At 41.5% G+C, this 12052-nt stretch overlaps 1 protein-coding gene across 4 annotated transcripts in view; it reads left to right on the plus strand.

The window, feature by feature from the left end:
• CHD7 (chromodomain helicase DNA binding protein 7) overlaps window positions 1-12052 on the plus strand; it is a 552230-nt gene that overhangs the window by 145471 nt on the left and 394707 nt on the right. Inside the window, exon 1 of one of the 4 annotated variants that reach the window (XM_069220236.1) lies at window positions 5357-5377. The exons of the other annotated variants lie outside the window; for them this stretch is intronic. The gene's annotated coding sequence lies outside the window, so the exon portion shown is untranslated. Of the gene's footprint in view, window positions 1-5356; window positions 5378-12052 lie in introns of those variants that run through there. 4 annotated transcript variants of the gene reach the window in all.

Raw genomic sequence — 12052 nt, forward strand, 5'->3', positions numbered from 1 at the left:
TGCCCCCCAGGGGAGCGACCCTTGCCTAATGCGTCGCTCCCCATCTCTAAAAAAAAAAAAAAAAAAAAAAAAAAAACACAAAAAAACTATTTGCCCAGGCGCCTAGAGGTTTCTGCCCCCCCCCCCCTGTGGGCAGATCGGCCTAATACCAATAGGCCGATCTGCCCCCTGGGGGGGGCAGAAATGGTCTAAAATTAATTTGCCCCCCTCACCCCCCCCCCCCCCCCCCCAGGGAGCGACCCTTGCCTACAAGGTCGCTCCCCTTGCGTGACGGCGCAAAAAAAAGATCCCTGGTGCCTAGTGGTTTCTGCCCCCCCTTGGGGGCAGATTGACCTAAAATCGGCCGATCTGCCCCCAAAGCGGGCAGAAATGGCCTAAATACAATTTGCCCCTCCAGGGGAGCGACCCTTGCCTAAGGGGCGCTCCCCATCTGTAAAACACAACAACAACAAAAATCCCTGTTGCCTAGTGGTTTCTGCCCCCCGTGGGGGCAGATCGGCCTAATAAAAATAGGCTGATCTGCCCCCATGGGAGGCAGAAATGGCCTAAAATAAATTTGCCCCCCAAGGGAACGACCCTTGCCTAAGGGGTCGCTCCCCTTACGTGAAAAACAAACAAACAAAAAAAAATCTGCCCCCAAAGGGGGCAGAAATGGCCTAAATATAATTTCCCCCTATGGGAGCGACCCTTGCCTAAGGGGTCACATCCCACACCTAAAAAACAAAAGAAAACAAATAAAAAAACAAAAAAAAAAGTATCCCTGGTGTCTAGAGGTTTCTGCCCCCACTGGGAGCAGATCGGCCTAATAATAGGCCGATCTGCCCCCAGGGGGGGCAGAAAAGGCCTTAAAAAAAATGACCCCTTGGGAGCGACCCTTGCCCAAGGGGTCGCTCCCTTCTGTCAATTTCATATATAAAAAAAAAAATCCCTGGTGTCTAGTGGGGTTTCAAAAGCCGGATTGCAAGCAATCCGGCTTTTGAAACCCTCGGAGAGACTTCAAAGGGAAGCATTCAGGACGTAATGGTTACGTCCATGGCGCCACACGGGCGCTGCCATGGACGTAACCATTACGTCCGTGGCGGGGAAGGGGTTAAGTTACCCCTTTGTTATTTCCAACCCCAAATACGTTCCTTTTTGCCACTGTTTTCTGTACATAGCAAGGTTGACTTTTTTTCCCCCAGTCAGAATTTTGTAGTTCGACATGGGTTTAAATTTATAATTATCAGTGCTTTGCAGAGTCATCAGTTTACCAGCACCTCATTTGTCATGCTCTTGAGGCTAATGTACTCAGTCCGCTCAGAATACCGTATCGTTTCTGGTCATTTAAGTCTAGACACTACATTGGACGATTAGTTTAGGACGTCCTAGGTAGGGATGAGGTCTAGGTGTGTCATTCACGAAGAGTGCAAGAGATAAGACGAGATGAAAATGCACTTAACATCATGAAAAACGAATCACTAAGGGCAGGGCACTTTGCAGCCCTGGCATCAACATTAGAGCCATGGAGAATACTACTTGTTTTGCACCAAGACCAACCAGCTCGACCAATTAATACGTTACCACAGCTTTCTGTGTCATATGAAACAACTGTTACCGTAGACCTTGATTTTAATGTTTGAAAAATTTTTTGTAACAGTTTTCATGCTATTATATTCACACTGTGTGTCTATTTGAACGCTGAGCTACATGGTTCAGCAATTGTGTATTGGTGTTCATCATTTCATAACCTTTTGTCAAATTTCCAGCAGTGGTGGGCAATTGGTGGCTCGATTGTCTCCACTGAAATAGGTGTTTAAGTTCAAAATTGTTATATCCTGTGTTGGCTGAACATACTATTACTTATACAAGGATTTGCAACGCAGTGGGTCTCGCATTTTACCGAGTTGGAGCTATGGGTGTTGTAAATTCCTAACTGGACTTTTCCTGCCACATAAATTAAAAATGAAAAGTAAAACCGTTGACGTAAGCGAGCAGATTCAAAGTGTCATGGCTGCCATGAACATGAGCGTGAATCAGTGACACAGAAGGAAAAAATGTGCTCACAAACATATTGGCAGTCATACAGCTATGCATGTAACAGGATCAGTCTGCAAGGCTGTAACAAAACCTCCCCAGTGAGGGATAAACAAAGCGTTTACGAATGATGATAGAGGATTTTTGAAAGGCAAGTCAGCAAACAAGTGAAAGCGATGGGCCTGAGGTGGGCGTGGTTAAAAGCCCACAAAACTTACAACAGGTCAAAGTTCTTGCACGCTAGACTTAAAAAGGGAATAAATAATGGCAGCAGTAGCATAGCTGTACTCATTGAAGGGAACAAAATTTTCCATTGTCGAATTGAGACAAATGCAGCTACTATCAGTAACTGCTCGATGTGCCAGAGTTTACAGACTGACTGATAGTGAGCAGACTGAAGGAAACGGACTGTGAGTTTGAGCCACTCAGACAGTGTTGGTGCTGTCGAAAATAAAAGCGGAATTGTGTACTTGTGTAATCCTGGTTTCCTTATAGAGTAGCTTTCATAGTTGCAAACCGTCAAAATGAATTTCTGCATCCTGAATTTTGTTCTCCAAATTAATGCGTCTACCACAATGCAAACAATATAATCAGGATTGAGAAGCTTTTGTGCCTAACATGTAACCTCTTAAGCTCTGCTCCTGAACATTTTGCACACAATTTAAGGCTTTTGTGAATGAAGGAAGAACTCTGTTTCCATGTTGAGTTGTTAAACTTCACATTAAAAAAAAAAAAAAAAAGCACCTAAAATGTAAGTCTTAGTTTTCACAGAATGACCGCCTGTATTTTTAGGTCAAGTATAGCAGTGTGCAAGTGCTGCTTTTCTGACCTGTTATAATTTATTTGTGGGCTTTACCATGCCCACCTCACGCCTATCACTTTGATTCGTTCCTTGGCTTGCCTTTCAAAAAAACCTTGATTTAATTGGCAAATTCTTTACGTTTGTCCCACCTTAAGGCTGGTTTATTACGCCCTGCAGACTGACCCTGTGGCATGGATAATTGCACACTTACTGATATAGTTTAGCGTGAGTAAACTACTTTTTTTCTAATGTCTTTCCCTTCATGCTCCTTGGCAGCCATGGCGCTCACAGCAAGAACTTGATCAGCGGTATAGGAGTGTTCGTCACATTGTTTCTTTTGACTCCCCTTTGCACTCCATCGCTTAAAAATAAAACACTTAGAATTGGTAAATGTGTTATGAAAAAAAATGAGAAATCCTCAATGCAGCTCTCCATACACAGCAGGAGAGCCGAGACTACAATATTCACTAAATTCAGGAAACTCGCCCAAAAGTGTTTTGCAGAGCATACTTTTATAAAACATTTTAGCCATTACTGACCCTGTTGTGATGGTCCTAGGACAACAGGACTGCCGTTTAAACATTCACAAGACGTGCTCTTTCTGTCTGCATAATCTCTGGCTCCTCCCACTTGGTTAGTGGGGACACCAAAATAATAATCCCTTGTACCATTCAATGTCTTTTTAAATACTCTCATCACTGGAACGTTTGTTTTACAACTGGGAGTAGTTTGTGTTTTAAGGGCCTTATCATTGCAGTAGGCCTGCTAGCCCTAAAAATGTGTAATGCATTACGCCCTCTAGGGGCTAAATATATGGTTACACTGCATTACTTTCGGTTATTTTCTTTTCATTTGGTTATGCCCCCTAGGGGCTAACTACATGGTTAGATGTCAGTTTTTTATTTTTTATTTTTCTTTAACAAATGTTATTTTAATTGCAATTGTCCTCCAGGGGTTGTTCTGAGCATTAGTACTACTATATTATTTGCGGCACAAAAACTCACCCATAATGCTTTCCAGGGCATTACTTTTACAAAACATTTTTGCTCATAACTCAGCCTCTGGTGGGCCCAGGACAATGGGACAACCTTCAGAACGTTCACCACAACATGCTCTTTCTGTCTAGATCATCTCTGAGTCCCCACACTAGGTTAGTGAAGACCCCAAAATAATAACCCTTCACACCATTGAGTGTCTTTTGAAGCTCTCTTTTGTCTGGAAGGTTTGTTTTACAGCTGGGAGTAGATTGTGTTGTAAGGTCCTTGTTTGAAATAATCTTCCATCAGACCTGCTAGCAGGGCCAGTGGAATTATGTGGCAAGAAAAGTCCAGTTATGCATTTACGACGCCAGAAGCTCGGACTCCAGTAAATGCAAGACCAATTGCATTGTAAATCCTTGTTTGCCTTCAAGATTTCTCTGAAGAAGCACCACAAATTAAGCGCTGTTACTTAGCAGTGACCAGCTAAATTCACCCATTGTCTCACCACCCTCACAATCTCAGAAGTGGGAGTTGTAAACGCTGAGGGCTGCACTGCTGCCTCCTTGAACCAGCCGTACAGTTGTGTTGCTGCCTTCATCTTATCTTGATTAGAAAAAGATTCTTCTAGTGTGGTCCCCAATCCACAGTGGTGTCTCAGCTCTAGGCACAGCAGAGAAGGCAGCACTATTAGGTTGCAGAAGATGTAACAAACAAGCAGTTTGTGAAAGATGCAGAACATTCCAAGGTATGGGTGACAGAGCGAGAGGACAATCCTTCTAGATTGACTAAACTAGATTACTTGCCACGCTCTAAAAATTCCAATTATCACTTTCAGTTACCTGTACCATATCTCTGGAAATAATATTGAAGAGCATTGAAAACAGAGCAATGGACATCTTGATGGCAAATATGCTTCCATGTAAATATTACTTAATAAAAATTGGAGCTGTTGGTGAACTCAAGATTGTTTAAAAAAAAAAATAAAAAAAAAAAAAAAAATGTGTTCTGCAAGGCGACCCTTGATACTATATTTTGGACATTATTTCAACAAGTTGCCGTAGTCCACTTATTAGCAACAGTGACTTACAGAGCTGTTTTGTGCAAAGCATGATTCTTCTAGAAAGTCTCAACAGTTTTGAGGAATCTTGAGCCATGCCTTTAGCAGGATCCATAGAAGCAGGCTACAAAGTGTGAGAGGAGATTGATGTGGTTAACCAGAATGAGAACTTGTGTTTTTATAGCTGTTTGACCCAAGTTAGTCGGTACTCATCAGGTGCTAACTGAGATCTGAGAACCCCGAAATCATGCTCACAGGAGTATCCCTTTGATTTTCAGGTGGAGTAAAGGAGGGGGAGTGGTCCTTCGCAGATGGCTAGCCAGACTAGCACATAAGTGCAACCTTAAGGCTGATATATAGTAAAAACTGAGTGAGGAGCCCTGCTGTACACCAAACAGGAATGCTGCCTGTGGGTGGATCTAACAGAAGCATAGAAACCACCTGGGTTTCGATCCTGCAGAAAGGCCAAGACCAGCGTAAGGCATTGTCCCATTCCACTGCCTGAAAGGATGTGATTAAGCATAGGTGAGAGGCAAAATCTCCTGTTATAACTATTGGCTTCTCCCCTCCTTGACCCCATTTTTCTGGCTCTTACTATTGGTGTATCTACCTGAACTCCTTTAAGTATTTTTTAGGAACTTTTCTGTAAACCTGTAGGTCTGTATTATATAACTAGCGCACTGTCACTGCCACTACTCACCTTTAAACATGTGCACCATGCGCAAATGGGGAACAGTGTGCGATGCTGTAATCGATGTAGTGCCCCCTGGCCAGCCTCGAACAAGCGCATGGCCTGGTGGACAGTACATTAGTGAAGGACAGAGGAGCTGCTTGATCCAGCCTCTCCAGCTTTTACTTTGCAAGTGGCACTCACCTGCATTTCAAAGGGGAGCAGAGATACACCGGCAGGTTGGTGCAGTGAGTGACTACACCTGCCTACAGTGAGATGTCTTGGGAAACCAGGGCACCCCCTTCACCACCTCCAGAGTGCTGCCCTCAGGGGCCAACTGACAATGCACCACTCTTCGTGGTGCATTGTCCGAGCACCTACAAAAGCCTCTTTGTACCCATGCCCATATTATGGTGCGGACACAGAGACAAAGTATTTCCCTCAGTTGCAGAGGACTTTGCCCCAATACAAATGCGGACACTTCCTCTTAAAGTAGCACCGGCACTGTGTGCCTCTGTACGTGGGGCACATAAGTGTCAGTGGCTCTTTCTGAAATATTAGTGCCCCAGGGATGCAGAAAATTGATGCACATGCCTGTCGCACCCCTGGGCACTTTATGAAATACAGCCCCTGGTCCCTTCTTTGTTTAAGTATGGACTCTTCTACTTTTCATATACACCACATGTTTCATCTCCCTTATATCTGGAGCTATCTTGTCATATTTGCTGTGACTTCTCTAATGTTGGTTCCTTTAGTTAATCCTATGGTTTTCTACATTGTCTTCTGACTGCCTTCCTCTTTCAAGCAATAATGTCATCTTTCTCTTCATCTCACTCTGAAGGTGTGTGTGTTTTTTTTTTTTTTTCCCTTCCTTTTTTTCTGTAAGGCTATTATTGTTTTTTCCCTTTTGTTTTACATTGCTCCCTTGATGTTCCCTTGCTGTTTCCATCTCACTAATCTTTGGATAATGTGAACTTTTCTTCCTTACCAGTCCACAGGTATTGTAATTACTTCCCCTATTCTCCTGGCTTAATTACTTCTCTTACCTCCAATTTAGACTCCTCTCTATTCTTCAGAATGCGTCGACCCATATTTAATTTTTCTATCACTCCTTTATCATCTCCTTCATGCTACCTTTGTTTTAGCTTCTCTTGCCTCAGTTCACTAGTTTTCATTACCTTTTTGTTTCCTTGCATTTGTCTTTTCATTGGCCCACGGTTAGGCCCATACTCTTTTTCTTTGATTCTGTATGTTTAAATATATAACCTTCATTCCTCCTAGGTCTTGTTACTCCCTTCCTAACTTGTGCTCAACCTTGTTTCTATGCGTGCTCCCAGCTGACCCCAAAACATTATGTAATGCCTTGCCTCTCTGTGTACTCTTCCTCAAGCTATTAATTCTCGCTTTTTAGGGTCGAGCGCGCCTGGCCTGTTGTAATCTCTCTGTGGCTGTTTAACCATACCCACTCTCGCTATTTGTTATTTATTTAGCTTGTTTTAAATGCTTCATTTTTATTGGTGCACTTTGTGAAATGTCCATCCTTTGCGTTTTGAGTTCCCTCCCCAGGCGATTTCACTAAGTGAACAATTTTGTTGGCCATCACACTACATCACTCTTCCTCCTGTTATAGCGTGTGATGGCTCCTCCTCCAGTTTTGGTTTGCCTTTCATTCCAGCTGCTATCCTTTCCAGACATTCACGCAGGGAGCCAATAACACTTGCGCTCATGGCGGCGTTGGCGCTTTGAATCGGCTTGCTTCTGTCAACTGTTCTACTTTTCTTTTTCGATTTATGTGGCAAGAAAAGTCCAGTTAGGAATTTACAATGCTAATGGCTCTAACTCGAGCGAATGTGAGACCCCATTGCATTGGTAGTGCTTGTTTCTAATGTCCCTCCTTTTATCCATTTCCCAGCAATCCTATTCCTACCTAGCCTATACTACCCGTTTCTTTTGTTAAGAATATATTTTACTCTGTGTTTACTGCAGTGTCCAGATTTAAAGAAGGGAAATCAACAACTGTTCATGATCCAGGATCTTTTTCCTACTGTAAAACCTAATCTGGGTTGTGCCTTCCGTCTGCTTCACCTCAAACCCATCTGGAGCTAGCACTCTAGTATCCTGGACAGTTTTTTCACACATACCGGGCTTTAATCATGTTATACAGATAGTGAAGGTATAGATGACTCTGATTTTATTGGCTTATTTGTTCAATGCCTCCTTTTAACCCTTAGTTTGAGGATTTTTTTTTTTTGATAAGCCAGTTTTATTAGTTTTATGTGAAACGGCTTAACAGTCCAATAGGTCACTGGTACAATCAGCACAGGTAAAGTAGTACACCACATAGATCCAAAGCATGATACACTAATGCACACACAGGGACCACCGGACCATTTGTCAGTTTGCACACATCCCCTTACGGAGAAATCAGGCTTCTTGCCCCATCCCAACTCCCCCACACCTTTTGTGTATTAGGCTGGGCACCCTCGTACTTCGCAGACCACCTTCTGCTGTGCACACTAGTCCCTTGAGGACTTTATTATGGTTTTAACTTCGTTCCAATTGTCTAATGATTGTTGTTTATTTTGCAACAGTATAGAGCAAGGCTGTCATTAATATGGCTTTGCACCACGTTCTGTAGTCCATGGATGAGTTTCCAAACTGATCTGAGGTTTTCATTGCAGACTAGAGACCGGGTGACTTTGGCGATGTAGTGCTAGCAGGATACGGAATATGCGCGCACCTCTCCATTTATTTAATTATTATTATTATTATTATTTATTTTTTATCCACTTTGACTTTATACATGTTTGTTGTGAACGAATAGTTGCATGATTCACATGATTATATGAAAAATATACTTATGACATTACACGCTAATTCTCAGATAATTAACTTGAGACTGCACATTTGATCTTTAGGTTAGTGATTTGCGCTTACAACAGACATTTTGAACACCTTCTCTCCATTTCTGAATATTGTACTGGGTCGTGGACCATTATAGGTAAAAACGGTCTGACTAAGCAAATTAGAGTCTCTATTTCTTGCCTTACTTTAACTGCCGTCATTAAAGCTTTAGTAGGTATTTCATGACATTGATATCATACATGTAAAGTGAGTGCCTTTTGAGTAAGTTAAAGTGAATTGCAAGATAGAGACATACGTTTATGGCCATTCATCATGGTGTGATGTGTACTTGCATACACATTAATTACGATTATGTAGCTACACACTCAGTGGGCTTTCATTGATTCGAAATTATGTCGGCAGTTGTACAAAACGTGGTTAGCACTCTACCAAGAAGTTATCTACATTTGCAGTACAACAACTGTACACTGAAAATGTATCTCTATTTTCATTTTAGTCAGTGGCGGTGACAAGCCGTCCAGTAGTTATGAAGAAGTGAAATTGCTTATTTATTAATGCATACATTCTTCACTTTTATTTACCTTAAAGTGCTTTACATTCGTGAAGCAATGTAGAAAAACATATCCATTATAATCCACGAGGTCAGATTTAAACGTATAAATACTGAAGAAAAACTGAGCGATATCTTTACTGAAACAACAATTACCATTTCCTTGATGAGAATGTATTGTGCCTATACCAGAGTCTCTGCTTCTTCCCTGGTGGGAAATCTCGCTCACAGTTGGAGCCATTGCCTTTTCTGTTCATGTTTTTTTGGAGAGTGTACCAAATGGGGATTCAAGTTACAAATGTCGGTGTCTTACTTAGATTATTGTTGTCTGTCACTTATAGTGCATTGTAAGAATTGAGTATATCAATATTCATCTATGCCCTGAAGCTGACATGCTTTATTGGGTTCACGTTAGGTTTTCTTCCCAGGCTAGTTTCCTCATAAGATTTGGTTCCATACCATATTTCTGTAAGCACAGTGCTTCACACCTACTATGGTTGCATTGTTTTCTAATGAAAAATGCCGTTTTTGCTCATTAAGGAGGAGGTGTAAACTGTATGGTAAGAGCAATATCAAGTGTTCTTTCCACAAGTGCCATTTGTGGATGAACTATAAGATTTAATGTGCAACTGGTGGATTGGGATAGATGGCGCAAAGTAGACTTGTGTTCTCAAGCAAAGTGAATGATATAAAATGCAGTGTAAGTAAATCCTACCCACCCTTGGCTTGAACCTGTCTCTTGAGAAACCTCCACCACTGAATTTGTGGTTGGCCCCTAAAACATTTTAAAGCATGTTGTCTGTCATGCTTCATTAGAACCAAGGTTGTAGGCCAGAACATATAATGGTTTTAATGTTATATATGTCAGAACATTTAATGGTTTTAATGTTAATTCTTGATTGGTTCTGGCAGATATTTATTTTAGATGACGGTAAATATTGTAAAATTACAACTTCGATGTCCTCCCAGCCAATCTTATCCATAGTCTTTCAGGTGTCTTCACCCATCCCAGCAGTTAACGCTGCACCCCTTGCTCATAATGCCTCTTGCTTACACTCCATGAATCCTTACCTAGCACTTTAATCCTGTTTTTTTTTTTTTTATATGCATGCATCACCAGTGAGGAGATTTGGAGCAGGTCTTAAACTTTTGTGATTTTTTTTTTTTTTTGCTTGTCTTACCATTTATTTAATTTTTCCTGCATCCTTGTCTTGGCTGACTATCCCTTTTTTATTGGATGGTCGCCTTTTTAGGCCTGAGTTTTGACCGCAAAGCTATCAAGCACACCTTTTGCTTACAATATACATAGTGGGTTTTGGGGTCCGCCATTGCTTTCTTCAGCTAACCTCTTTAAGCCATTGGCTAATGACTTTGTCAATCACATCTTGGTTCAGCCCAAAAGAGAATTCGTCCCTCACCTAATGCTATTGGCTGCGTTGGTGTATCCTTCTGCTCCTCTTGAGTGCTTGCATTAAACTGCAAGTTGGATTACTTGAAATTATATCCTTCATTGTCCACACTGGGTGGCACTTTCCCATGTGTCTCGCTCTGATCCTCGTCTCTGTTCCCTCCTTTTATAAAGAAGCAGTTGAAGACATCTCCTTGCAGAAACTGAGAAATATGCCAGTCCTCCTTTAGCTTACGATACTGTTAGGAAACATATGACTTTTAAAGCTGAAAGATTCAAATCAATACCTTGATGATATATGCCTGCCATTTAAGAGTTCATAGGAATTCATGTGTTGCATAATTAAAGCGATGGAGTAACTGATACAAAACGCTATTTACTTCAGCAGGTCTCAATTTTTCCTGAAGATATTCCTATACATGTAGTTTCAAGTGCTGTGCAAAAATCTGAATGGGGCAATTGAGAAATAACTTGAGGTATGCAGCAAACATTTCTTTTCTCAATTATTGGTACAATATTATTCAAATTAAAATGCATTATTTCTACGTATTCGTGTGCTTTTTGTTTTGAAACCTTTTGTCTGAAACGGTTAGAAAATGACTAACCTCTGAATTGAATGAAAGTTTGGGACATTTAGAAACTATTGCGTTTAGTGTTTTTGATACTACATTAAGGTTACTAGACCATTCATTTCATCTAGTTAGTTTAATTTTACCGTGGCACTTAACGTCGCTCGCCAGGCCATCTCCGGCTGTTGTTTGACCTCCCTGCTCAATAAGACATTTAATTGAAATTTGAGTTTCATCAGATCTTTAGCCAGGAATATTTCAGCATATTTAGAAGGACAGTATTGCTAGGTATGTATGGTCTGCCCCCTCCTTTTTTGGTGTTTTCAAGCTATGCTGTCAGATGCATTAACCTCTTAGCTGCTGGGCCTTTCCCCCCCCAGTGCTGAGCCCTTTTTTGGCTATTTGGGGTAGTTCGCGCTTAGGGCTTCATAACTTTTTGTCCACATAAGCTAACCACGCCAAATTTGCGTCCTTTTTTTCCAACATCCTAGGGATTCTAATGGTACCCAGAGTTGGTGGTTTCCCCTGGAGGAGACCAAGAAAATAGCCAAAATACAGTGAAAATTTTGTTTTTTCCAAAAAAATGGGAAAAAAGGGCTGCCGAAGAAGGCTTGTGGTTTTTTCCCTGAAAATGCCATCAACCAAGGGTTTCTGGTGCTGAAATCACTATCTTCCCACCTTTCAGGAACGGGCAGACTTGAATCAGAAAACCGAATTTTTCAACACAAATTTGGCATTTTACTGGGACATACCCCATTTCTACTATATTTGGTGCTTTCAGCCTCCTTCCAGTTAGTGACAGGAATGGGTGTGAAACCAATGCTGGATCCCGGAATGCTAAACATTTCTGAAAACTAGACAAAATTCTGAATTCAGCAAGGGGTCATTTGTGTAGATCCTACAAGGTTTTCCTACAGAAAATAACAGCTGAAATAAAAAAATATTGAAATTGAGCTGAAAACAACAGCCATTTTTCTTTATGTTTTACTCTGTAACTTTTTCCTGCGATGTCAGATTTCTGAAAGCAATATACCGTTTTGTCTGCTGGACTCTTCTGGTTGCGGGGATATAAAGGGCTTGTAGGTTCATCAAGAACCCTAGGTACCCAGAGCCAATAAATAAGCTGCACCCTGCAGTT

The sequence above is a fragment of the Pleurodeles waltl genome, chromosome 2_2 (assembly GCF_031143425.1).
Source record: "Pleurodeles waltl isolate 20211129_DDA chromosome 2_2, aPleWal1.hap1.20221129, whole genome shotgun sequence".
Lineage (NCBI taxonomy): Eukaryota > Metazoa > Chordata > Amphibia > Caudata > Salamandridae > Pleurodeles > Pleurodeles waltl.